This window comes from Callithrix jacchus, chromosome 16 (genome assembly GCF_049354715.1).
Source record: "Callithrix jacchus isolate 240 chromosome 16, calJac240_pri, whole genome shotgun sequence".
In the NCBI taxonomy this organism is placed as follows: Eukaryota; Metazoa; Chordata; class Mammalia; order Primates; family Cebidae; genus Callithrix; species Callithrix jacchus.
The window spans coordinates 28,122,919-28,149,920 of NC_133517.1; the positions used below are offsets into that span (position 1 = coordinate 28,122,919).

Sequence of the window (27,002 nt, forward strand, 5' to 3'; positions counted from 1 at the left end):
GTGTCACTCAGGGCTAGGAACTGCCCCCGAACGAGCTGGGCTGGAGGTGCTCGGAGGAAAGTCAGATCTTATCTGCGCTCCTAGTTATCTTCGCGGCTCTTTCTCCAGGAAAATAATCCTGGCACCATCACTCAGGAGCCATCTGTCTTCGCCCCAGTTCCCCGGGGTCAAGCGGCCAGCCCGGGGTCAGGGTCGTGCTGGGGGCGGGAGGACAGGGCCGAGGGAATCCCGGGAACCCGCCGGAGCGCGTCGCAGCGGGGCGTCCCGGGGCTTTCCCGGCCTCCGGTGCGCGGCAGCCGCGGGCGCTGCGTCCCTCCAGCCCAGTGCAGCCGGGTGGGAGCTACCGAGCGAAGCAGGTGGGTGTGGAGGAGCCGGGTCTGGGGCAGCAGGAGCCGCGGGCAGGCGGGAGCTGAGGGAGGTGCCCGCAGAGGTGTGGGCGGCGCCCGCCCGCCAGAGCCCCGGCCGCGCCCTGGACACCCGGGCGCTGTCCCTAGCTGAGCGCACAGCTCCGGCGCCGCGAGGCCGAGCCCCGGCGTCCCCGGAGGTGCCCTGCGGGCTCGCACAGCTCCGCCACCCCACTCCGCCGCCCACCTCGAGAGCCGCAAGCGCCGAGGAGGAGGAGGGGGAGGAGGCGGAGGAGGAGGAGGAAGAGAAGGCGGCGGCGGCTCCAGCCGGCGGGTGCGCGGAGCGCGGGAGGAGGCGGAGCGGGAGGCTGTGGTGGCCGCAGCCGTGTGTGCGCGCCGGGCTGGCGAGCTGCGGGGCGGGGGAGCGGCGCCCCAGAGCGCCCCGCCTCGCCTCCCGCGCGCAGCCTCTGCCCTGCTCCGCCACAGACACACACCCACCAAGCACCCACCGCCCTCCGCCCTCCGCCCTCCGCCCCCGCGGCCGCCGCCGAGCCTCGGGCAGCCCCAGAGAGCGGCAACTCCCGGGCTGGCGCGACTCGCTTTCCGGCTCCTTCCTCGCGGCGAGCTCAGCCCCGCTCGATTTTTCCTCTTCGGTTCGAGCCCTCTCTCGTCTGGGTGGCGGTGGCGGCGGCGGGGGATGGGGACCCCGCGTGGGGAAGAGGGTGAAGATCGACGAAGATTATTGTTCTTTTAAAGGATGCCTTAGCTTCCTCCCGCCGCCTCTCCTCTGAGCCTTCCTACTAGAGACCGCGAACCAGAGTCAGGGATGTAAAGACAGGGGGAAAGCACGCCAGGAGCTCCAGCCAGCCGGGGAGACCCTCCTCTTTGCGGAGGGGAGGGGGATTTCCAGCGACAGATCATTGGCGAAGGGGATCGTCGCGGGGAGAGGCTCCCCGGAGGGAGCGGGGAATCCCGCAGCCCTTTGTGGTGCCCGAGCCCGTGCCGCCTGCTGAGCGGGGTCTGTGGGAGCTAGGTAAGTGGAGGGGGCATTGCTGCCCCTCGAAGGGGTCTTCCTTTAAAAATGAATCATCGCAGCAGCCTAGCCAGACTTGAGTTGCTAAAGGAATTGGAAACTGCCATATGGCGCCCAGTGGACTTACACACAAAGCTGACTTAGCCCTGAGAGGGTTTTTAATGTAAGGCTCCTTCCTGGTGGGGAAGGCGCTCAAGTGTTAGCCCCTGAAAAGCTTCCCAGCAGCCTGACTGGGAAGGGATGGGGATATTATTTCTAGGAGCCGAGCTCTCGTTGCCTTCCGTCCATTTGTTGGTAAATGCCACTCTCACATGCACACACTTGTGGGACTGGATTTAGGGAGTGTGATGTCTCTGATGTATGAACGATCCTCAGAACACAGAGACATTCATGCATTTTATTCTTCAAGCGGTGCGCGGTCTCCGTTCTGTAGCACGATTCCCGAGAGGGAGAACGGGTCTCTAAGGAGAGAGCTTCATGGCTGTTTCCAACACACTCTGTTGGGGACTTGGGAATACGTTTGCCCTGAATAGGACATCGACCAAAAGACATCGAGCATTTGCCTCATCATTCGCTCCCGATGCTTAATGACCCTCTTCAAAATAGTATGCCGCCATCCATTTTCTCGAGTTATGAGCATTTATGTGTATTCATTCATAAAAACTATGAGTGTGCAGTATGCACAAACATGCCATTTATGCAACATTTATGACTGCACATGTGTTTCAACAATAAGTAATAATACAAGATGCAAAAAATTTAGTATGCACAGATGTACACTGGGTTAATTCCACGCAGGTTGAACATTCCTTCTAATCAAGTTGTGCAGTAATGTCAAGATGTTAAGTATCATATCACATTTTCATTTTTGCATTAATTTTTTTATTTTGTTGGGAATCTGATTTTTTTTAACCAAGGGAAAGGAAGAGTAAGCATTTTGTTGTTATTGCTTTTTAAATGTGTAGTATAGTGTGGGATAGAGGTCTCTTGGTTTATTTGCCAATAAACAGCAATAGAGATTTCAGTCAAAAATCTTGTCTTACCTGTCAGTGGTGAATAACTTACAGGAAAGATTTTGTAAAAGAGGGTAATATTCTAAAGTTATATATAAAGAAAATAAAGTTTTGCATTATGTATTTCACTCTTTAGGTGTGTGTGTGTGTGTGTGTGTGTAAATATAAAGTTGTCCAAAACTTATAGTACATGAATAAAACCCATAGACATCTAGACTAGAGAGTTCTTTGTTTTTCAATTAACTCAAACAGTTTAGTAATTTGGCACATTACACATGTGTATGCACATTTAATTGCTGTTTGAGGGGGTGTTTTTTAATGTAAGGGTATGGATAAAGTGCTTGTATGGTGGCATGGACTCTGAAAATACTGAAGGTCCAACGTAGAAATAACTTTCTTCCCCAGTGAAGGAAAAGTATCCTCATCACCTAGAAGAGTTAATATGCTTCCACAAAGTAATTACCATAATCCCTTCCCTCTTGCCTTCAGGTTTTTGACAATCGTTTATCACAGATAGAATTCTGTCTGATGCACCCTTCTTCCTTTTCTGGCACTACTCAGACTTGTGGAGAAAGGAGTGAATTTCTTGGCAGTTCTATTTGTTTCTTCCTCCTTTAACCTTCACCTTCCCTCTCCATGTTAGTGTTCTCAAATCTCCCTCATACACAAACCCACACGTATCGACTCCAGAAAAGCACTCTCTGCCTGCCACTTTCAGCGTTCTCATCTCACATCTTTCTTCTCTATTGCCTCTCTTTTCTTTTCTCCTATTTTTCCAAATAGAATCAATCCATGCATCAGTTGAAACTATTTCGCATTTCACTGCTTTCCAAGTCCCACAGTTCAACTTTCCAAGCATATGTATTTACTGAGTTTTCAAATGGGGTTAATGGGAATTATTACTTTATCCATTCCTTTCTGTTTGGGTTTTAAAACTTCATTGTTTATGCAATAGGGCAACTGCCTGCCTTAACTTTCAGCATGGTAATAAAAGTAAGCTTGCTAGAATAACGAAATGGCAGGATATAGTTTCAATCACCTTTCTTGGCAGCCTAAGAGTGTATCTGTCCAGGTTTTTTGTATACCTGCCTGCATGTCTACAGATGCACAAGTCTGCAGAGCATCTTTGTTAAATATTGAAAAAATATTCATTCTCGAATGCATATCTGGCGTTCTTATATGGTAGAGAGATCAGTATATGTGTATAGCATGTTGTGAAGGTAGACCCAAACCTAGGAGATCTATAAGATATATTTCATTCTGCCCTAATGCATTTTTTTTCTTTGTAAAGAACTAATTAGTTTCTTTGAAATTTGCTGTCTCTTAAAAACTAATTCCAAAGGGAGATTCTTAAAGTTGATAGGAAATCTCACACATATTTTAAGGAAAATGCATAAGAGTAAGATATTCTACTTATTTCAAAATGTAAACTTTTTAGATTTGTTTATATGCTTCAGTTTGATTTTACATAAAATTGTGATTCCTATTATTTTCACAGAGACTTCAGAGAAGTGGATGGTACAAAGGCATTATATGTGATTTCTTTTTAAGTCCAGAGGTTTTTTGTTTTGTTTTTGCTAGAGTTTATGGCCTTGTTATCCCCAAGTGATAGAACAGACTTTATAGAGCAGAGCAGCATTAGGTTTTTTAGTCACATTCTACAAGTGTTTTTATAGTCTAGATCTGTAGCCCATTCTGTTTCATTGCTTAATTTCTCCTTGTGCCTCTCAAATATGTAGTCCCACCAACTCTTTACTGCAAGTACGGGTTGTGAGCCAGAAGGTCATGTGTGTGAGACCAGGAATCCCTTGACCTGTGTGAGCCAAACACTCTTCTATTATCTTGAAAAGGGCCTATTCCTATAGGTTGAATTTTACCTATCTTTGCTATCTGATTTAATGTCTCATAGCTACTCATGACTCATTAATTAATTCATTTATTACTTATTAAATATATAGAAGAAGAATGTTTGAATAGAATGTAACGAATGCAAAAGATATAGAAGATAAGCCCTGCCCTCAAGAATTTTTTAGGATAAAAAAAAAGTTGAATAACTTATTGAAGAATCACAGTTATAGTTCAAAATGAAATATCTCTTTTATAAGGAAATACACTTAATAATTTTATACTTAGCAAATTAATTTAAACAAATCTATGAAGGGGATCATGAAAATTTTCACCAACTCTGCATTTGGCAATTGTTAGAAAAAAATAACAACAGTAATAATAATTGTATTAAAATATTTAATTTTAAATTAGAGTATTATAAGTAATACTATTTATTTTATTGACATATATAAAATAAAGTTATTGTTATTATTATTATAGCACCTACTTGAGGCAGATACTGTTTTATGCATTTTGCAAATATTATTTTCATTCTAACAACCACCCTATGGGGTAGCTGTCAGAAATGCCCTTTATTATATAGATATGAAAACTAATGCCCAGAGACTTTTCAACCCCCATATTTTCAACATGAATTTGAAATAAGAAGGTAGTTTAGAGGCTGATTTTTATAATGTAGGTGTGATTTTATCAGAATGTTAACACATTAGAAACTACTAGCTTTACAGGGACCACAGAAAATGAGGCTGGATGATTCAGACAATCTGATTGGTCAGTTTATTTTCATTTTCAGGTTTTTTTAAAAAAAGTTTGTGAATTACTTTGAATATAGTATTACAAGTATGTTTAATGTAGCTATTTTTAGAATTATTTATGTTTTTAAAAAAATATTAGTTCTGAAGTATAATTGTTTTACTCGTGGTTCCATGTTTTTCTCTGTAAAACGTGAATATTGCAATGGAAATGAAAACATCGTTACTTAAAAGATTTACATATTAGTATAGTGTCTAGAATGCATTTATTTTATTAACTGCAGAATTACTATGATTAAATTATGAAACCATAAATGAGATTTTTCTCAAGAAAAGTTTATATATTTGAAGAAAAGTTTTTTTCTCAATAGCCCCTACTTCTGTTACGTGAACAATGTCATCCAGATTAAATTTGAAAGTTGAAATGATTAAATATTGCCTGCCGGAAGCCATAGAATCAAATATTTAGATATATTCTCATGATTGACATTTTCATTTTTCACACAAATATTAGGTCTTACAGGTTCAATCACATTGTATAGCCAATCTTGAACCTACAATTGGCTTATTAGATAAAGTTTCATTTTAAAAGTTTGGTTATTTTGGAACTTGTATATGTTTCCTTATAAAAATAGTACTTTAAGTGAAGTTTAGCTCCTCAGACCAATTCACCAAAGCCCTTTTAATAACTAAATATACCTGAAATACAGCTGTTAGTACTAAAAAAAAAAAAAAAAAAAACCAAAAACCCAGCCATTATGTATAGCAATACTCCTGGGAAATCATTTGATTTAAATAATGTTTATTGGCTTCCTCTGTGTGAGACTCATTTAAGATACAGAGGTGAATGCAGTACTGCCTAGGCCCACAAGGAGGAGAGAAAATGGAGAAGGCATTTGTACATAAGTAACTGACATTAGGAAGAATGAAGGAAGCATTATAAAACTGACAGAGGCAAAGTGTTAAATATTTGATTCAGAGTTCTACCATGAGAGCCAGGGACTGCATATTCCTCGAGGTTCTCATTTGGTAGTTCATTCTAAAGGATCTACTGACCCTCTCTGTGCCAAGTCCGACATAAATATGAATAAAACACCATACACTTACAGCCTACACTTGCAGACAAATAATTCACAACAAACCATTATAAGTGCTATTGGTAGATTGGGATGGCAATTCAGTGGAGTCATTGTATGACAGAAGAATCCCAACAGGTAGCTTTGTGCTTCTAAATGTATTTACAGCCATGACACTTTACTCAGTCAGATCCAATACCCCCTTTTCATATATAATACTTTGTCATCTCCCCTTTATGTTCCTAAAATAATATCTACACAATAAATCCTATCTACACATATAACATTAAAAATCAATATAAATTCCCTATATGTAATAGAAAGAGTAAATAAGAAGAAAGCAGCTTATGATAAAATAGGAGGTTTATCAATATGTATGTGCTCAGATATAACTACACTAAAAGATGTACTAAAATAGTCAGATGCTTGCTACTTAAAATGCATAGGTTTGGATAAGGAGATAAGTTCAGATAAGATCGACGATAAATTTGGGTAAGAAGATAATATTCAATTGAATATTGTTGACACTTTTGTATATGTGGCATTTTAAAATAAGAGCAAAAGAAATATATTCATTGAATGTGACAGCAGCAATTGCAAACATGTGGGTGTACTGGATTAGTGAATCAGTTAACAGGAGCAGCATGATAGCTGGTGACATAACTTTCCAAAATGGTGAGCAAATCTTGGTGATAACACCTTCTATCATTCCTAGAAAATTCCTGTGTAAAAATATGCTATGAACAATAGGGCTAGTGTTTAGTCACAGATAACGGCAAGCAAGTTTTTCATTTACACAGGTGTCTGGTAAGATGTGTAAAAGTTATGGAGGGAGCAATATTTCCTGCATTTTTGGGTCTTGCCCTTCAGATATTTCATAACTTTAGGAAACTCACTCCAAAGGATTCTATTCCTCTCATTCAGCAGCACTGATTATGACTATATTCTCCCATTGAAGAAAGCCAATCCAATTCTACTGTGTGGGTGGCTATTTTGAAAAAGCCAAGCTCTCTAAGTTTTTAGTATGAAGGTAAGTTTAATGATTGACTAAATACAAAATAAATAGCAACAAAATGAAATCATGTAGATTGCTAAGCATTTAGAGACATCCTATTAGTGGGCACAATCTGATGATTTGATTATCACTGTAAGGAGTTTCATTTTCTACGTGGGATAGACAGACAAGACTTCACAGATAAAGTGACATCTAAGTTCCTTTTTAAAAGATGAATAAGCATTCTCCAGGTGGAAAAGGAGGTGGATGGAGAACATTCTAGGCAGAAGGAACAGCGTTTACAAAGCAGTGTCATAAAAAGGGCTTGGATGGTGACTGAGGCTCAGCATTGGCATTTGTAGGAAGTGATGGGAGACAAGGCTGAAGAAGGTAGGGGATTAGATGTGAAAGGTGTTTAGTTATCCTACATCATTTGGATTTTTTCCTGGAAGACGAGTGGGGGAGGGGGCTAACTGCAATTGTTTAATAGGTGGCAGAGTCGACTTTATTTTTGGTGACAATCTCTGAGCTAATGTGAAGAGAATTAACTTTAACAGGAGAAAAAAATGATACTTGGGAGACTAGTTAGGAGTCTTTCAAGGAATGCAACTAAGATAACATCTAAGACTTGTCTTAAAGTCTTAAGGCGAGAAGTGGGGGCGTTTTGGATTCCTGATGGCAAACACTTGCAATCTAAGGGAATCCAAGTTTTCCACCTCCCAATACACGTCATAAGAGTAGGCATTAGCCTCCTTTTTTTCTTTTCAAGGGTGATTGTATTAGTTGAGGTAACTTGAACTTCTGTGATAAACTTCCATATTTCAGTGGTTAATAGAGTGGAAATTTATTTTTTGCTTATGTGAGAGTTCAATGTGTGTGTTCAGTGCAGTGATTTGGGGACCCAAATCTTGCTCTTGATATTAGAAACATGAAGTTCTCTGCATCCAGCTAACATTGTGAAAGAGAATGAACAGAGAGAAAGCACACCCAAGTAGTGACACACCTGGTGTCCATTCATACTCTGCTGGTGAGATAGTCACATTGTTCCGTATACAAAGAGGGCTGGAGTTTGCAACTTCTAGCTGGGAGGCCACTTTCCAGTCATATTTCTGTATGATGGAAAGGGAAGCACAGATTTTGCTAAACAGAAATTTCTGCTATGTTTTGCTCTCTGGCTATAGGTAGGAAAACCTCAACCCCAGAAGACAACCTGAATCTCACCTAGTCACTGTTTTCATCTCAAAGTCCAGGTTCTATGGCTGATGCTGAATGCCCCCCATCATTTAGTCTGGATATGGACCCTCATTGTGCAGAAACATTTGTGCTAAAAGGCAAGTTATCAGCCTCCAGTATACAGGCATACCTCATTTGTATGGTGCTTTGTTTTATGGTGCTTAACAGTTGCTGCGAGTTTTACAAATTGAAGGCTTGTGGCAGCCCAACATCACCTGAGTCCCTCAGCATCATTTTTTTAACAGTGTGCTCACTCCATGTCTCTGTGTCACATTTTGATAATTCACCCAATATCTCAAATGTTATTATTATATAGGTTATGGTGATCCATGATCAGTGATATTTGATGTTACAATTGTAATTGGGGGCACCATGAGTTGTGCTCATATAAGATGGTAAACTTAATGGATAAATGTGTGGGTTCCGACTGCTCCACTGACTGGCTATTCCCACCACTCTCTCCCTTTCCTTTGGCTTCCCTATTCCCTGAGACACAACAATATTGAAAATAGGCCAATTAATAACCCTACAGTGACCTCTAAATGTTCAAGTGAAAAGAAGAATCACATGTCTGTCACTTTAAATCAATAGCTAGAAAGGATTAAGCTTAGTGAGGAAGGCATGTTGAAAGCCAAGACAGGCTGAGAATTAGTCCTCTTGTTCCAGTTAGCCAAGTTGTGAATGCAAAGGAAAAGTTCTTGAAGGAAATTAAAAATGCTACTCCAGTGAGCTCGTGAATGATAATAACAGAAAAAGAGTCCAATTACTGATACAGAGAATGTTTTAGTGGTCTAGGTAGATCAAATCAACCACAACATTCCCTTTTAAACCAAAGCCTAATCCAGAACAAGACCCTAACTTTCTTCAATTCCATGAAGGCTGAGAGAGTTGAGGAAACTGCAGAAGAAAATTTTGAAGCTAGTAGAGGTTGTTTCATAGGTTTAAAAAAAAAACCATCTCTATAATATAAAAGTACAAGGTGAAAAACAAGTGTTAAATATGGAATCTGCAACAAGTTATCCAAAAGATCTAGCTAGATGAAGGTGGCTACACTGAACATGAGATTTTTAAAATTTCCTTAGAGACAGGGTCTCACCTTGTCACCCAGTCTAGAGAGCAGTGGCATGCTCACAGTTCACTGCAGACTTGAACTCCTGGACTCATGGGAACTACCCCCTTCAGTCTTCCAAGTACTTGGAACTCAGGTGTGCACCACAACACCTGGAAATTTTTTTTATTAAAAAATTTATCTAGTTAAAAAAAGACAAGATCTCACTATGTTACCCACAACAGATCTTTAATGGAGATGAAACAGCCTTCTGTTGAAAGGTGATGCCACTTAGGCCTTGTGATAGCTAGAGAGAAGTCAATGCCTGGCCTCAAAGCTTCAAAGGACAGGCTTACATTCTTGGTAGGGGCTAATGTAGCTGGTGACCTTAATTTGAATTCATTGCTTATTTTCTATTCTGAAATCCTAGGGCCATTAAGAACGATGCTAAATTTACTCTGCCTGTGCTCTAGAAATGGAACAATGAAGACTGAATGGCAATGTATTTGATTAGAGCATGGTTTGCTGATATTTTAAGCCCACCCTTAGAACCTACTGCTTAGAAAGAAAAAACATTCTTTTCAAAATATTACTGCTTTTTGACAATGTTCCACATCATCGAAGAGCTCTGATGGAGATGTACAAGGAAATTAATGTTTTCATGCCTGCTGGCACAATATCCATTCTATAGCTCATGGATCAAGGAATAATTTTGACTTTTAAGCCCATTATTTCAGAAATACCTTTTATAAGGCTATACCTGCCGTACATAGTCATTTCTCTGATAGATCTGGACAAAGTTAATGCTTCTGGACAGGATTCACCATTCTAGATGACATTAAGAACGTTTGTGATTGATGGGAGGAGGTCAAAAAAATCAACATTAACAGGAATTTGGCAGAAATTGATTCTAACCCCCATGGATGACTTTGAAGGGTTTAAGACTTCGATGAAGAAAGTAACTGCATGTGGTGGAAAGAAGTAGAATTATAAGTGGAGTCAGAGGATAGACATAAATTGTTGTGACCTCATAATCAATCCTGAGCAGAGAAGAAATTGCTTCTTATGGATGAGCAAAGACAGTGGTTTCCCGAGATGGAATCTACTCTCGGTTGAAGACACTGTGAACATGGTTGAAATCACAACTAAGGATCTGGAATATTACATCAACTTAGTTGATAAAACAGAAGCAAGATATGAGAGGATTGACTCAGATTTGAACAGAGGGCTAGTGTGGGAAAATGCTATCAAATAGCATTACATGCTACTGAGTGATCTTTTGTGAAAGGAAGACACAGCTGTGGCAAACTTCATTGTTGTCTTATTTTAAGAAATTGCCATGGCCACTCAAATCATCAGCAGCCACCACTGAAATCTGTCAGCAGCCAAAAAGCATCAAGGCAAGACCCTCCATTAGCAAAAAGATTACAACTCCCTGAAGGCTCAGAGATTGTTAGCATTTTTTCCCAATAAAGCTTTTTAATTAAGGCATGAACATTTTTATTAGAAATAATATAAAATACAGTATTTTATAAATATTACCTTTACGTGCATTGGGAAACCAAATATTTCTGTAACTTCCCTTATTAATAGGTATTCACTTCATTGCAGTGGTCTGGAACTAAACCTGTAATATCTTGAGATATGCCTGTATAATGATAGATGAAGCTTGGAATTATTGCATTTAGAATTTCCCTTTGGAAAAGTGAAGAATGGGAGACATAGACCAGTCATTGACTCATAACATGGAAGAAATCGTAATGGATATTGTTAAAGACACCCCTGTCCTGGCAGTCAGGCACATTCCTTCCTTAGACCCTGGTTTGCTATCTTGGAAGAAATTCTTTGTACCTTGTTCTATGTAGACCTGCCACCGTATGGGAGGTTCTTCATTGTCCATTACTCTCCATGGCCACTTCCAAATGGGTATTGGGAAATATACCCTTCCTCCCTTCCTGGAACTTACAGGGCCTTATCAGCCTGCTTCTTCTCAGTCTAAGCCTAGATGCCTAGAGTGGTTTTGAAGTCATTGGGTTTTTTTTTTCTTTTTTAATTTTTTCTTAGGCCTGAATCTTAATTTCATTGACAATACAGTTTTCTCAAAATTTTCATAGGTTACTTATGTATTTGCTTTCTGTCAGTTACACTGCTAGCTACAGTGAAAGTTCTCTCCTATTCATAATTGTTGAACCTGTTTCATTCCTTTGTTTCTGTCTTACCCACCCATGTCTTAAGTGGTTATGTTGGGAGTCGTCTCAAAAATAGGCCTGAGTGGTTAGGTCACTTCATTAATGACATGTTTACTGCAAGGCTGAGTCACTTTGTTGAACTCAGAGGTTATAATGGGCTTCTGTTACTCAAACCCTTTTTCATTATTGTTTCTCACCCTTATTGTCCCTAAAGCAGTGGGCTGTTGCAGCTTTATAAGGTCTTCTGTTTCAATCGTTTTGTATACTTTGCTACAGGCAGTGAGGAGCAACTGTCACCCAGTTGCTCTTTCCAATCATTCTGGCTCTTTCCTTCTTTAGACCCTGGTTTGCTATCTTGGAAGAAATTCTTTGTACCTTGTTCTATGTAGACCTGCCACCGTATGGGAGGTTCTTCATTGTTCATTACTCTCCATGGCCACTTTCCAATCATTCTCTCTGAAGTTATAGGCCTGCCTTCTAAGTTAGCACAGTTGTGCCAGGACATGACAGGGTCCAGGCATCTTGTCTTGTATATTTCTTTCCTTGCTGATGGCCAATGCCACATAATTAGATTTTGGAAAAGGTAGCACTCGCACCCCACTAACCTCAAGGTATCAATGTTAGGATAATGCTAGCTCATCCTGTAACAAACACCAGAATGTTAGTGATTTGGCATAACAAAAGTATGTTTCTTACTTACATAACAATAAAACGAAGGGTGTGAGAGCATGGAACAGTCACAACCAGTTTTTAAACATCTTGACCCAGGTTTGACAACAACACTTCTGCTTGTAGTCTGCTGATGAGAACTAGTCAGATAGCCCTCTATCTAGATAACTAGATGCAGGGGCTGGTAGTAGGGGCTGTGAAATGTAATCTTTGGCTCAACAGGAAATTCTCAGTGAATTCTATAAGGTGAACTATAAATTTAAACAGACAACTAGCCACCCCTGCTGTAATATTTCTTCAAAATAATCTAGGAGGGAAAAAGTGTTTGAAGTACATCCACTCACTAGTTAATCCATGCTGTGGCATATCCTTCACCTCACTCCTGTGTTCTCATTGGCTCTCTGGGACATCTTCCTCTGGGACACATCTTTCCTTCTTTCTGCAAAGCATCAATCAGCATTATAGTGCTCTTACATATAAAAGACTCTAGCTAAGTGTATTGGGATAAAGGATGGTAATTATAGCATAGACAGAAAACTAATTCTAATTAAATGTTAGATGTCACTGCTCCTAAAAATGTATTGACCATTTCTCATCACAGGGTTTTTCTCACTGGTCCATATCTCACTGGGGCCCAGGCTCCAGCCATTTTCTGGATGCTTTACCAGCCACTTGCTAGGTCTCCTCTTCTTCCCATCTCTTCATCCAGAATTTTCCCATTATTCTTTCTCAAGGTGACAATGGGTGATGCCAAAAGACAGAGGTAGTTCATTATGCTGAACTATTTAACTCTTGTTTGCCTCTGACTTTCCCAAGGGCACTTGCCAGTAATAGCCAAGTAGCCCATTGTGGGTGGGTTTTGTTTTTGTTTGTTTGTTTTTCTGAAACGAGAAAGCAATTCTTTCCCTAGGAGGACTTATTGCTTCTTATACTCTAACTGGCTGGAAATTGTAGCCAGTTTTTTATAGGTGCACATTCAGCTAATATTTGTTAAACACTTTTCAGATGTAAAGTTCTCTGCTAGGACATGAAGTTAGGCAAACTTAGTCCTTACCCTTTCGAGGCTTATAGTCTGCCTGAAAACAAACACAGAACGCCCAGATCCCTGGCAGGGTTAATGGCAGTGAGTTTGCCCACGTCCAAACAATTGATGATTCTTTGGGTCATGGACTATTTCGAAGGGGATGAGGAGTAGCGGCATGCAGGCTATGGTGTGCTGAATTGCCGAAGTTGAGACATTATGCTGTCATTATTTCCCAGAGATAAATTCTGTGCCCTGCTTCTGGTCACCTCGTTGTTTTTTTGCAGGCTCCTGGTCTTAAGCTATGTGGTTCTTTTGACACTCCCCACTCCTGTTTTCTAATAGTTAGGAGAAGCCAGTCCTAAAAGGAGACAGCTAGGTCTGTGAACATGGCATCTAGAGAGAATAGACCAAATGGCAGATGGCAGTACTGGTAGACAGGAAGTTAGATTTTCTTCCTAGGGAATGTCCTGGCCGAATATGTAAGCAGTGTCTGGGAGCAGGCGATATTTGGAGATTCAGACAGGCAGGGCCGACAGAAACAGGCAGGATTAGAATGGTCCAGCCCCATAGGCTCAGAATGCTACCGCTGACACACAGTTTAGGAAGAAGTCTCTTCTAAGTAGCTAGCAGCGGCCCACAGAGTTAAGACATCTCCATTCTCAGGAAAACAGGGTGATGTTCACGTGATTAATGAAGGGATTCAGGCACAATGGCCAGGACCGTTTCTTACGCCGTCATCAAAGTACCAACCCCACTTTCCTGGAGTTCCACTACAGCTTACTAACTGGACTCTTAGCATCTTTTCTTGTCCTCTCAATTAATTTTATCCTTTGTTTTTTTTTTGTTTTGTTTTTTGTTTTTGTTTTTTACAAAAAGCAAATCTGATTGTGTCACTCATTTACCTAAAACCTTTCAATGATTTCCCACTTTTCTTAGGATAAGGTTAGGTTGCCCTTCAACTTGCGGGCAACCATATTCCTTCTTCATTTCCCAGGGTATCAGTAGTAGAAGGCTGTTGTACATGATGGGCTCTGGTCAGTCTGGCCCCTGTCTGCCAGCATCATCTCAGGCATCACTCATTCCTTGTTTTCTGTCACAATTTCTGGCTTTATTTGAAGTGCCCTGGGATTTCTTGCTAGAAGGCCATCACACATGGTTACTTGGGATGCTCCCTCTTCCCACTTTCACCTAATACATTCTTACTCATGTATCTGAACTCAGGTCAAAAATCACTTGCTCAAAAAGTCTTCTTGTCTCCCATAGCAGGGGAGGTACTTCATCATGCTGTCTTCTAGCCACCCTGATTCTTTATGGCACTTGCCCCGATCTAACTTTAAAATGTCAGGCATTTACTCATTTAATACCAGCTTTCTCACACTAATATCAGCATCCGTTGTGAGAAAATAAACTCAATAAATTCAGGGACTTCCCCTTTAATGCACTGCTTCATCCACAGCACCGCCCACAACTCCGTGCACATAGTAGATGCTTATTATTTGTTTGTTGAGTAAATGAGTAAAGGAATAGATGGAGCTTGGGCGCAAGTCAAGTTCTAGGTCATAAAATGGAACCGGGAAACCAGTTCCCAAGAACTGCTGTTCAGGGCAGGGCAGGATAGGACCGGAGCAAGTCTGCCTGATGATGAAGTGCCAAGCCATGACCATGCAGTATTTACACTCATGAACTCTTTATATTTTTCTTGACAAGGACCAGGATGGTCCTAAAACCCAAGAGGGAGCAGAGTTTGTAAGTGGAGGCCCAGCGTCTGCCACTGCTGGGAATGGAAGTAGAGGTAGAAGGTGGTAGAAACACAGTGAAGGCAAAACATGGTGCTTCCAACAGAATTTTTTCTGTCATCCTTATTCAGAAGAGGGCTTATTTCTTATTTAAGAACTGACCCTAGCCTCATAACTTCACAGGAAAGTTATCTAGACCAGTGCTTCCCAATAGAACTTGATGTGATGATGGAAATGTTCTCCATTTGTGCTCTCCAATAGTCACTAGCCACAAGAGCTATTCAATACTTGAAATGTAACTTGAGAGACTGAGAAGTTGAATTTTAAATTTATTTAATTTATGTTGAAATAGCCACACATGACTAGTGGCTACCATGCTAGATAGTATATAGGTCTAGACTATTATTAGCATGAACTACTTTAAGAAACTAAGTTTCAAAAGCCGTATGGTTTGAATTTTAGACATATTCATTTACAGCCAGTCTTGGCCTCCAGTTCACCATATAAACATGTAAGCAATCTCTGGTGCCCAGTGCCAGTTTGACTTTGATGAGTATCTCCTCGGTACATCCTATCGAAGGGATTTGAATGAATTGTCTCTTGTTTCTGTCCACAGGAACTATTCTTTATTGAGGGTTTTTCTATCTTTAGGTGGGCTGTATAAAACGTGAAGTATTATACACATGGAGAACACGTTCTCTGCAAGTATCTACGTCATGACTGTCTCACCTCTAGTGTTTCCAGGCAGTACTTTTTTTGATTACCCTCTCTTCTCTCTTTCTCTCCTTCCTCTCTTCCTGTTTCCTTTTTAACATCTAACATGAACAGACATAACACCATGTCCTTTAACAAGTTCCTTTTCTTTTGCATATTGATTTCTTTTCCTTTGTGCTTATTTACAAAAGCTGTTTATCAGTCCAGGTCCTTAACAACAACAACAAAACAAAACAAAACAAAAAAACACAGACCAAAAAACAGTTCAAATCATTAACAACACAACAAAATCTCAGAAATGCTGATCTTCCGGCTTGCTGATTAATACATTTTTGGATATTGATCAGCTGTAATAATTTCAATATCAATCACATGAGGAATGTAAGGTAAGGCACTGCTCTTGGTTTTTCCCAGTTTTCACCTAGATAACACTGTAGTTGCTTTTAATCCTTTGAACGAGCCCATTTGTCTGACTCATGAATTCTTTTTCCTGTTTCCACAAATAAAAAACTTTCCAATGAGGGAATAGCAGTATAGGAGTGTGGTGTTTAGAAGGCAAAAATCTGAAATTTGATAATAAAGTAACATTTTCAAAGAAAGGGTCTATCTTTACTCCTTTTTCCCTAGTCTGAATAGCTTAGAACAAATGTGTCTCAGGGCTTTCATGCTAAATGTTCCCAGTTCATAAAATCATGATTATTAATCAGGTTATCATTAAATATTAACTTACATTTGAGATAAATGTCATTTTAAATTTGGAATCCTACTTTTTTTCTAAATCTAAGGAGAGCATTTTCATTAGGTTTTGTGGAAAGAGTGCACATAGAAAGCTTAGAAGCTATTAAGAAGCTACTTCTTAAACTTGGCTTCTGGTTTCATTCGAGCCCAGCCAAATAGTTTCCAGCATAATAAACAGGATTTGTAAATATCTATATGAAGCTAAAATAGAACACTATAGTAATTGTTTTTGTCATTTTTTTAAATCTAGGGAGCTATTTTATTGCAGACATTTTATAATATTCAGAATACAGTGCTTGATGCATTGTAGATGCTCAATAAATATTTATTGAATGAATTAACAAGTTAATAAAACCTCAAAGAGTTTTAAAAATTACAAATGGTGGCTAAGGCTATTATGTTCATAAATCCATGCTATATTTCACAGAGCTGCATGAATTAAAATATCTATGTCATTTGCTAGTACTTTATATTAGTTTCTCTTCTTTTACAGCAATATGTTTAAATCAGGGAGAGAGTTTCAACTAGGTGCTAGTTAAATAAATATTCAAGTCCATAATGTTATCTGGGCCTGCAAAACGCATGCTAGAACACAAAACCAAAAGTTTCTGTAATATTCTTTGCAGTGATCCTGTGGGTTTCTTGAGAGCAAAGGGCTACTTTACCCACTTTTGTATCTCCCATGCTCGATATATAGTGACAGTCAAGTAAGATTGTTTTGGAAAGAGGAGACAGACGAGAGAGGAATAATGGATCTAAATCAGTATTTCTTATTTATATTTTATGGTCTTTTTCCATTCTGACCATTATTGGAATAGTAGAAATTATAGACTTATGTTGTAGCCAGGAATCATTAATAATAAGGTTCAACTCCCCAGTATTTATAGGTTTCACTGGGTGTGAGATAGTCAGATTACTCTTGCTTCACATTTTTTCTCTTCCATTGTTTACATTGTATATTCATTTTTGGCGCTCTGTGGTAGCAAAGTCTAATGGAAAGAACTAGGTTCAGAAGCAAGAGCTTTGGCTAGTGGCCCTGATGCTGAAAAGGCCCTCAGAAGATTGTTTAAATCCACCAGTGTTGTTCACCCAGTTAGAGTGAACCCCTCTTCCAACTACTGTAAATTTTATATTTTCAACATTTAAAAAACTTTGGTAGGCATCTATTTTGACCATAAATCTTGAATACTAAGACTGTTAGCATTACTTCTGAAAGTCACATACTAAAACTTATGTTTGGTTTTAAAAATTCGGAGCTGCTAAAACAGTTGCCAATTCTGTCATCTCTATCCATAAGAGAGTCGTAACATCAGAGTAGGTTTTATACATGTCATTCAGGTCAAAGGGTAGACAAAATATTTTAGGAATTATTTGTGGCTCACTCTTACCTTCAACATCATGCTACTAGGATTGCTCAATATTGATCCTATATTTTCTATATTTATTATGGGCATCCAGAATCCTTCAATTCAAGGGAAATTTCCAGTGTCATAAGGTCAAGAACATGGGCTTTGGATTAAGATAATGCTGGGTTGGAATCCTGGAAGCAGTACCTCCTAGTTGTGTTGTAAGCAAGAAACTTACCTTTCTGAGCCTCAGTTTCTTTACCTGTAAATAAAACATAATAATGGCCACCCCAACGTGGGATGAGAAATAATGAGAATTCTCACCATGGGAATTAACTGTGATAAGCACATTGGCCACATATAATAATCACTCAATATTTAGTAGGTGACAAAAATGATAATCATTAACAAAATTCACAAAGCAAATGAGATCCTAACTTTGGCTCTCCTTCAGATACAACTCTAAGGATATCCCTACATTCTAGGAAATGTAAATTTTACTTATGGGCTTTTTTATCTAAGCTGAAATAAAATCCAAATTGTAAAACTCAATCCATCACAATACCTTGTTTTACACCGACATGTTCTTTTATTGTAATCCTGACTACATGCAGCTTGCAAAGATGAAAAACAGTGCTTTAAATATCACCATCTCTAAATCCAGAAAAACTAGTTCTTTCTTTGAAGAAAAAATAAATGAAAAAATAACAATATTAAAGGAGAATTTTTTAAAAGGAAAACAGAATCCATAATTTCACAACCCTTAACCACACTACTCCTTTCAATGAGAATAATAGCCTTCATTTATTTCTGAATATTTTCTCCCTTGGTCCAAAGTAACATTCTCTGTTATATACTGTTGTATATACTGTTGTATATAACCATAATTATTATGATTTTTCCACACGGTTTATCTCATTATTTCAAGACTGCATCATCTGGTACAAGTCACGTGAACTCAGGGCTTCAGTTGGTCCATCTGTGGTCCCTAATTTTTACATTTTTATTTTAGAAAATGTTGATGGAAATTGATGAATTCATATTCCTCACCAAATGCTTTGATATTTTCTTATCAAATTTTGCTAAATTGTATTTCTAGCAGTAAATTTAACATCCTAAGATTCATAGATGCTAGTAGGTCATCTTGCCCATCTGCCTTACTTTTTTACCGTTAATTATTTATTATTGTTGTAGCTTCCTAGTGTTTTAGACAACAGAGACACATGGTAGATTGAGAAAGGGGGCAGGGGTGAGGGAAGGAATATTTATAAAGTGCCATACACAGATGGATGCTTAAAAAATGCTGTTTAATGATCCTTGCTGATGACAAGGATGGATGAAAAATATTATTCCCAAGGGATGTGGAGATGGTGGTGTCTATAGTTCAGGGAACGCTTCCCTTTTCTATCTAATAATGAATAGAAAAAAATCAACCATTCAGTCGATTGTGACAAAGTCCAAATTTTAAATTAATTCCATAATATCAATTATGTGTTAGAAACTTGTTTTTCATGCCTGAATCTAGAGCACAGTGTTTTGAGTATGAATAATCAGAAAAAGAAAGAAAAGGGACTTCCAGTTGATGCTATGCTGAGTGTCTGAAGGTGAATTTTGGAAGTAGTTCTGCTTTGAGGCTGAAGGTATGGTATCTTAGTCCTTTGGGGCTGTTACTACAGGATGTCTTAGACTAGGTAACTTATAAACAGCAGAAATTTATTTTTCACAGTTCTGGAGGATGGACAGTTCAAGCTCAAGGTGCTGGCAGATTTAGTGTCTGGTGAGGGCCTCTTCCTTAGACATGGTGTCTTCTTGCTGTGTCAAGGACACAGGCAGCTCTCTGGGGCCTATTCTGTAGACACTAATTTCATCTTGAGGGCTCTGCTCTTATGACCTAATCACCCCCAAAAGGTCCCACCTTTTAATACCATCAACTTGGGGAGTAAGATTTCAACATAGAAATTCTGATGGGATGCAAGCATTCAGACCAAAGCACATGGCCACCTGTGCATTGTGTTTAGAATACATCACATAAAACTCCCACCTTTCCCCTCACATGATTTTCCATTCCAAATACTGCCTGGCATGTATTTCCATTATTATAGGATTATCCCTTTGAGGCATCACTTGGAAATACATTCTATTATTTAGAGAGAGAAGAGATCATTATTGACAGGTATAAGTTTATATTTTGAAGAAAAAAGAAATGGACTCACTAACTTTGACACTTTCTTTGTTTTTTTGTTGGAGTAAATTCCCTCACCAGACATGAAATATCTTTCCTAGGGGTGAGTGAGTGTAAGCTGAGAAATGGGAAATTCACTTGTATGACATTTTAAACTTAAGAAATTTACCAAATTCAACTTTTTCCCATTCCTCATCAGTCCCGTAGAAAATGTAGATGAGTTGTATTCACACAGAAATCTCACAGAATCATAAAATCCCAGTGATAGGAGGCACTGAGGACCATCTTGTCAACCTCCACAAGCTAGGAGTTTCTCCTGTGCATACCTGACAAGTGACCACCCGGGCCCACATGAGCACTGCCAGGCGGTGGTCCTGGCAGTTTTTTGAGTAGCACTGTCCATTCTTGGGCAACAATAATTACTAGAGAGTTTTATGTATGTATACTTTGTTCTCTACCTAGTTCCAGGAAATCCAGGTCTTATTTTTAACCCAGGCCTTGTTAAAGTTGGCAAATAAAGATCACCAGAACTTCTAAATAAATTGGAAGTTATCCATAATATTAATAACTGGTATTATGTTAACCAAAATATCTCACAAAACAAAGATACTAGCACTTTGAAATTTATTACTTATTCATTTTTGGGGGGGTAATCCACAACATGCGTTAAGCATTCGTATTAGGTGACACACTAGCTAAGTACGAAAGATGCAAATATGGGTACAGAGATGTTTATCAATTTTAAGTAACATCTAGCAGGTATTTCTAGTTTCAAGCTCACATGGCAACTTGTGCTTTGCTGTTGTTGCTTTTATTAGAATTGTAGTTAGTTGCTGGTATGTTTGTAGAATATCTGTCTACCTCCATGAGAATGTAAGCTGCACCATGGCAGAGACTGTGCCTCTAGCAGCTTTAGGATTCATACATATTTGCTGTATAAGAAATGATTCTAGTTGAATAGTTACAACGAGAAAAGCACTATAATAGAGAAAACAAACTTCTAACCCACAAAGCAGGAAATATTAATTCTTTCTGGAGATGGTACTTATTCTTGATCTTGAATAATGAGTAAGAGTTTATTAGATGGAAAATGCAGAAAAGAACATTTCATACGTGGAAGTCATATTGAATTTGAGGACTAGCAGGTAACCCGAGGTAGCAGGAATGAGAGAAAACTGCTTTTAAATAAATAAGGAAGGAAATAATTAAATCTGATTATTTACTTTTTTATTCAACTAATATTTATTGCATGTTACTTGGGACACAATGATGAATAAGATCAGATATGATCCCTGCCCTCCAGGAACTTAGAATCTAGTGAAACAGATGGATATTCATCAAATAATCAAAGTAGTCATCCCAAAAAATATAAAATTGATGTTGTGACAAATGCTACTACAGGTGAAAGGTACCTGGTTCTATAAGTTCTTACAATGAGAGGATTATTTTATGGTCAAGGAGGCCAGGGGGCAATAATATGTGATCCTTGAGTTGGTATCTGAAGGTGAAAGGGACACGAAAAGATGTACAAATTCCCTGTGGCAGAGGGAGAATAGCACATTAAAGAAATGAAAGAAGGATTTAGAACAGCAAGGGACGTATAGAAGCACAGAGGTAAGTGGAAGATAGACCTTACAGTCTTTGTATAGTGTCACATCTTAATCCTGAGAGCCAGGAACCATGGGAGCATCTTCTACAAGAGATAGCCCCGACCTGCTGGTGTTTGGGCTATAGTATTCAGAATTGACTGGAGAGATCCAGGGCAGAAGGAGGTAGTTATTTTCAAAACCAGTGCTAAGGAAGCAGAGGTAAGGAAAGAGCAGTTCTGGGAAGTGCACCTCTCTTTGCAAGAACACAGTTAAGTTGCCTGACTGTAGCCATCACACCCTTTACTGAAACAAACAATATGTAGGAGTTAACTCATCTCAACTTGGTATAGTTTGGATTAGTATTTTTGACATGGGAGTAGATTAAGAAATAAAAGCTTTTTAAAACTCTGACTAGAAGGTGAAAAGCAAAGAATAATGAAGTGGGATTTAATGGAAAGAGACTTGTATAGACAACTAGAGATCTGGGTTCTAGTTCAAGCTCAGCAACTATCAGATGAGGTCAGCCAAATCATGCAACCTCATTGTATCTCAGTTTTAAAAGATGTAAATAAATAAATTGGACCAGATCATATCTAAGCTCCTTTCTGCTACATTCTGTGATTTTAGTCTCAAAACACGGAAGTATATAAAGCATGGTGTAATACTTAAGTCGTAGAGACTTCTCAGTATTTGAGCTTTTAATATAGCCACATCACCTATAATGTGTTTGATTATGGAGAAACAGGAACAGAATTGTAATTTAAAGTGTATTTTTGCTATGAAACAAAGATCAACTGAGAAATAGTTCTTGTACAAGAATCTTACTACCCAACATTGCAGACCATGTTATGACATGACCTAAAAGTTAATTTTTACTGGAAGAGATTTAACAAATTGTTCAAATCCTATCCAAATTTCACAAACATTTCCATATTTTGTTTCAAAGAGGCTAAATCTGTCTTATGCCAAACATCCAAATGGAATATAAAACATATGTCATTCACCCAAATAGTAAATTGTATCATTCACATGGAATACAGGGTAGTGACTGAAGTTCGTGATTTATTTTTCAGGATATTACAGGGTGGCCCATTGTTTCCCATTTCTTTGTGTACCAATAGATTCTCTGTTGGTTGCCTTCTTTATTTTTTTCATCACCTTTCATCTTTATCCCCTTCACTACACTGTGAGTCTGGGAAGACTTGCAAAAGGAAAGATTTAGAAGGACACATCTTGAGTGCCAATGTAAAGGGCGCTCTTACCATCATAATAAAAACCCACTAGCTGAATAGCTGAATGCGGATATAAAAGTTTGAGCCCTTTTCTATATGTGTTTTAAAGCAGACTAAAAATTTCCAGCCATCACTCTACCTTGTAGTCTGTAAAAGGTCCAAGATGCTTTATAACTTAATATTATATTTTTCAGAATAAAGAAGGGTTTTTTTCCTAGTCAGCTATGTTTTATAAAAGGCCATTTTTCTAAAGACAAATCTGGTGTTTTATTCTCTAATTTTAGTGAACATATATGTCTAGGACCCAATTCTTTAAATAATTATCCTCATGAAGAAAAAATGTATTACGGGTCTAAATAGTTTATTTATAAATTTGGAGACAGCTATGATATTGAAAGATGCTCATATTACGTATCCTATTTATTACTTGTCTTGTCCCCACTTATTGCAACACAATGCTTCCTTTGACCACTGGAAGCAAAGCTTTTAGGATTTCATCTGAGTGTATCTAAAAAAAGCATCGGTTATATCAAGGATAAAAGTTCTAAATTTTTTTTAAACTAAGGAGTATATAGTTGTGCTATAGTTGAGGAACAAATTGATATTAGCAGTCTTTGGTTGCAGAAAAGAAATGCCACCTTCCACTTTCTGAGGACAAGAACAGCATTTCAGTTATTCCTAAAACTTGATATATTAAAAAACAATAAACGGTATGAAATTTATTAAATATTTCCAATCAGGTTCTAAAGTAATGCAGGTTTCAGGTTTGTTGAATTTCTTAGAATAGCTGAAAATTTCCAGGACCTTACTTAAAAATATATATATTTGAATGTTTTCAACTTGTTATAATGTTATTGGTTTTCATTAGTAAATTTTGGAGATGCTTTTAAAAATTGCAGCCAGTAATGGAATTAAAAATATACATTGATTTAATCTTCATCTAACAGCTACGATGCCATTTTTCCAGATAGCTACTGCAAATCATATTGTTGTTCTCTGAAACAAACATGCTTCTGCAGAAACTTAGTACTTAATGCTGTACATGAAAATGTAAGAAAATGCCTTAGAGCTATATATGGAGTGATTCAGACTTAAAGGTCTCAGAGCTGTTTGTTTGCAGTGCCTGCTCAGCATGTACTAGCAACACAAAATGAAATGTTAAACATCATTTACATCTTTAGAAAGGTTTGCTTTTTATCTTCACAGGATCGCACATGTGACTTACCCTTCCTGGCTCCATGAAGGAAGTGTCAAGTGTGTGACATAATGCTAGTATTTCTGAGACTACAGTAAACCCCACCTCCCCTCCAAACCTAGAGTCTCAAGCTGTAATTAGGATGCCATGATGAGAAAGTTGTGTTTTGTCAGGTTTGGCCCTGAGCGGGTGGCAGCATAATGCCACGCTGCTGGTAGAAGCAGGGCGCAGCTGTGCAAATCTCAAATGTTTGTTGTTGTTTATTGTTTACAGACCCACTTTTTTTGTCTCTAGCAGACTAATGAAGGGAAGTCGAGTGTATTTGCACTGGCCAACGGATTTGTAGCTGGCTTGATTGATTGAAGGCGGTGAAATAAATCAACAAACTGCCCAAAGAAAATATTCACTGAAATTCTGCCCTTGACGTAAAAACATATGTTCTGAGGTCTCAGAAAAAAGTGTCTTGTGTTTATACTGACAATTTATGTTTTTAAATTATTCACAGTTGCATAGTACCTACACAATTTAAGCACTGAATTATTGCATTTTATAGTATACTTATATGCAGAATTGAAGTACATGATTAATTTTATGGGGTAAAAAATCATTATGATAGACATAAATTCACTTATGAAACTGTATGTGAGAAAAGGTTAGGTCATATCTACTTTAATTACTAAAACTAAAAACGTAAATTTTGTGAACACTCTAGGGTAGTAAAACGCAATACCCTTACCCACAGGAAACTGGCAGATTCATTGCTAGAGGTAAAATTAATATGGCAGAAAAGAACATAAACTTAAAATGAAAAGTTAAAGGATAGAAAATCAACTAAATGCTAAATAAAATTAATGAAACTTTCATGATGTTCTGAAGGTAGTTGTTTCAAGCCACGATAAATATTAAAGTAAAGGGTTCTTGAAATGAAATATGAAAATCACCTTCCTCAAGAAACTAGACATGGAAAATGTTTCATTGACTGTGAGGCGGCATGATAAGTTTATTTCTGTCTAAAGTAAGGATGGTGATTGGAGGGCATAGGGACGTAAAAGCAGCAGAATCACAGTGAAAGGAAAAAATTAATCAAGGGTCATAGGAAATCAAAGAATTTTAGGCATGGACAAGACACCACTTAATGGGTAAGGAAATTAAAGTTCAATTAGCAATTGAGGGGGATATGGAACTGAGGTGTCCTGAGCCTCACACAGAGCCCCTTTTATGATTCCATATGCCCTCCAACTCTCTTTAGATGTCTCCTAGAAGGAGACAAGGTATTTTCTAGCCCAGGAGGCCTTTATCTTAAAATAGGCTACAGAAAACTTAGAGAAGTACATACAAGTCTGAAAAAAATATAGTTTGGTTTTATGCTTGTTTAAGAGGCTGTGAGGATGGAAAGATCTAGGGATCAGGACAGGAAGGGAGAAGAAAAAAAAGGAAGAAAGGTAGGTAGCACGTGGCATAACAGACATGCGGGAAAGTAAGAGAGAAACCCACAGAAGAAGAGATAGAAGGGAGAATGGCAAGCAGGCAGGCAGAAAGGTTCAGTGAGTTTCAAAGGCACTGTTGATCAGGGCTTATGCTCTGCAGCTTCCATTTATTATAGGCTTATTCTGAAGGCCTGATTAACTTTTGAAACACTATTCACAGCTCTTCAACTGCTCAGGAACTTACGCCTTTGAGCCTGCACTCTTCATCAGGTAACAAGGAGAACATTCTACTCTGGGAAAATAAAAAATCTTTTAACCACAGTAACAATAATAAGAGCAGTTCATCTTTAAGTCTTAAGAAAGTTAAATCAACAGGCTCATTTCCTCACTTTTAGTTTCTCTAACCCTGCTATGAAGAAAGGGCATTGAATTTCAGTTTGTCTTTTATTGCGGAACTTGTAATCAACACTGGATTTCTTATAATAGAAAGTTCTTGATCAGTGAAGAAGATATTTTGAAATTTAAGTCTTATGACCTGACCTCTCTTCACTTGAGACACACACCCTACGAAAAGGAAAATTCACTATACACAATGCACGTGAAATTGTTTTAAGACAAATAGGGACCTACAAGTGACTATGATATAGCATTTTCTTTTTTAATAACTTCTTCAAAATGGCAAGTCACACCATGCCCTTCACCACAAACAAATGAGATATTTGTGTCATTCTGGAGTTAGCTCTCTTCCTGGAAAACTTCTTATCTGATTTTATAATCAGTTCAAAAATGATTTATCTTCTTCACATTAGAATAAGATGTGGTGTTCAAAATGAACACCGTGTTTATTTTATTTATATTTCTATTCAAATTCAAAATGCATCGGTTCGTACTTTGTCATTTATGTGGACAATTTGATGATTGATTGTGGAGATGTCAGTGTACCTGCAACTAAGTTAATGGAGACTCCACATTCAGATTAATCACTGGAATTGCCCCATCTCTATTACTTTCAGCTGTTCTGGCCTGATCCTGATAGTGTTGCTCAATTTTTAAAATATGTGTAGTTAATTGTCACTTGAATATAAAATTTGAACGTTAACATCAGTGGCACCAAAGACAGATGCTATGAGGTGCCTGTTATGCATGGGTTCAGTGCTCAGTCAAGAAAAGCTGAATTCACAATCCCAGGCCTTTATAATTCAATGGGAAGACAACATATATGTAGAGAAAAAATTTAAAAGCTAGAATTTATTTAATAGACACTGATATAGCTTTTAATCTTAGTTTTCTTTCAGTGCTTAGAAACAAAAGTTTAGGGAGAAATATGAATATTCTTATTCTATTCAGATATACCTCCATGTAGTGAGCATTTCACATGAATGATCTCATCTAATCATCGTAATACTGTCCATGAAATAGATACTATTATCTTTATTTTGTAGATTAGGAAAGTCAAGCCCAGAGAATTTAAGTTGTTTTCTAAATCATTATAGATCTTCTTATTTTTGTAAAAATAAGCATTTTTCTCATGTGTGATGAAAATGTGTATATATATGCTTAAAATATTCATGTAACTCTGTAGTTGAAAAAACTCCTGATGCAAGAATATTTTATGGCCAC

The 27,002-nt window shown here is 38.4% G+C and overlaps 1 protein-coding gene across 2 annotated transcripts in view; it reads left to right on the plus strand.

Moving 5' to 3' along the window:
• Positions 1-230: 230 nt before the first annotated feature.
• KCNB2 (potassium voltage-gated channel subfamily B member 2) overlaps positions 231-27,002 on the plus strand; it is a 403,291-nt gene continuing 376,519 nt past the window's right edge. Inside the window, exons 1-2 of one of the 2 annotated variants that reach the window (XM_078352632.1) lie at positions 231-356; positions 1,101-1,377. The gene's annotated coding sequence lies outside the window, so the exon portion shown is untranslated. The remainder of the gene's footprint in view (positions 357-1,100; positions 1,378-27,002) is intronic. The other variant, XM_035277164.3, reaches the window with a different exon arrangement.